Genomic DNA, 1,650 nt, shown 5'->3' with positions numbered 1-1,650 from the left:
GGGGGCAGGTGGGCGCACTCGACCCAGAATGCCCGGGGGCAGGTGGGCGCACTCTACCCAGAATGCCCAGGGGCAGATGGGTGCACTCTACCCAGAGTCCTCGGTGGCGGGTGGAATGCCATTGACCTGACTGGGCCCAGTGCGTTCAGAGCGGCGTGTGTTCCTCTCCTGGGTACCAGCCGTCCAGTGGCCCATGGCGCGCTTTGCCGGGGACTCTGCTGTGGGCGGGGTGCTCGGGGCCTGCTCTCCCCGGTGCCTCTCTGCCCGCGACACCGCGCCGGTTCCCTGCTGATTCCCAGCACTGCCAGATTCGGCTCCAGGCTCTGAGGCAGGTGCCTCCTGCTGCAGGCTGAGGCGGGGTGGGGCCAGGGGACAGATCTGTGACGAGATAACGATGCCGCATGCCGGGCAATAAACAGGGAGTAACGGTGCCAGGGCAGCAGTGGGAAGCTCCCAAGGGACCCAGGGACCTTGGCTTGCCTGCGTGTCCCTCCCCAGGCTCCTGCCCTTATATGGCGAAGGCAGGCTCGGGCGAAGGAGGGGACAAAGGTCGCCCGTCTCTGGCAGGAGAGCACTTTGCACAGGTACCAGCCGTCTCCAAGCCGCTGCCTGGGGCACTGTGTCTCAGCCGCGCCACCTAGCACTGCAGGAGAGGTAAGGGGCTGGCGGCGGGGGTTGGGGGCTTGGCACCTTGGCCTGGCCCCTGCCAGCACGTCCCCTTGTGCCTGGCTTTGCCCTGTAGGCCCTGGGGGCGGATCTCAGCGCCCAGCCCCGAACAGCTGGGACCCATCTGCCAGCCCTCCCTCGGCTCCCAGGGTGGGGGCAGGCCAGCCCTGGGGGGGCAGGTGGGAAGTGGAGGCCCCTGACTGACGAGGGCTGCTTCTTGCTGGTGGCTTTTGGGGGAGCGGCCACGTCCCTGAACGGGCTGAGGATATAGGGCCTGATCCGGAGCACTGGGCTTTGGATCGGACCCTCAGCCTGCTGGGGCAGGGAAGCACTGACCCCTCTGGGCTCCCCCCTAAATCAAACCCACTCCCCTTCCCCCTTGGAGGCGCAGGCTCCATTCCCTGATGGGTGGTAATCGTCCGCACCTCCCTCCGGCCCCACCCCTGTTGGGATGCCCTCGACTCTCAGGTGACAGCCACCAGCCTGGCAGAGGGGTGGCAAGGATGTGGTGTCTCTGGCAGCCCACGGGGCCGGCGAGCAGAGGGCCTGTGAGCCTGTACAGGGCGTCTCTGCACGTCAGTGCCCACGCGGCCCCGGGGAGGAGGGGCAGGAGCGGTATCTGCATGGGACACATGGGGAAACTGAGGCAGGGGGAAGGCCAGGCCACAGAGGGTGTCAGGGTTTGAGATGAGCCTGGCGGAGCCACCGGGGGCTGGTCACTGTTTGACGTCACTGCGCAGGCACGGGGATCTGGGAGCGATGGCCCCTCCATTGAGTGGAGGCACAGCCGAGCGGGGGGCAGGCAGGTGGGGGCATGTGAGGGCTGGGTCCAGCTGAGCACATGGGGCGGGGGGGCGGGGAGCAGGCTGAACCCCACACCCAGAACAAAGGCCCATTCTGGGCAGATCGTTGCCCCCGTAACAGAGCCCAGAGGGGCCGTGTCTGGGCCTGGGGAGCGGGGGGGAGGGGGGGGGGCTGCTCCAG

At 68.0% G+C, this 1,650-nt stretch overlaps 1 protein-coding gene across 1 annotated transcript in view; it reads left to right on the top strand.

Moving 5' to 3' along the window:
• Window positions 1-596: 596 nt before the first annotated feature.
• Window positions 597-1,650, top strand: part of VIL1 (villin 1) — an 18,039-nt gene continuing 16,985 nt past the window's right edge. The window contains exon 1 of the mRNA XM_026647360.1: window positions 597-654. The gene's annotated coding sequence lies outside the window, so the exon portion shown is untranslated. The remainder of the gene's footprint in view (window positions 655-1,650) is intronic.

Source organism: Terrapene carolina, unplaced genomic scaffold (genome assembly GCF_002925995.2).
Source record: "Terrapene carolina triunguis isolate 2854851 unplaced genomic scaffold, T_m_triunguis-2.0 Scaffold62, whole genome shotgun sequence".
In the NCBI taxonomy this organism is placed as follows: Eukaryota; Metazoa; Chordata; order Testudines; family Emydidae; genus Terrapene; species Terrapene triunguis.
The sequence above is the reverse complement of the archived record's forward strand: the minus strand, read 5'-3'. Positions and strand labels throughout refer to the sequence as shown.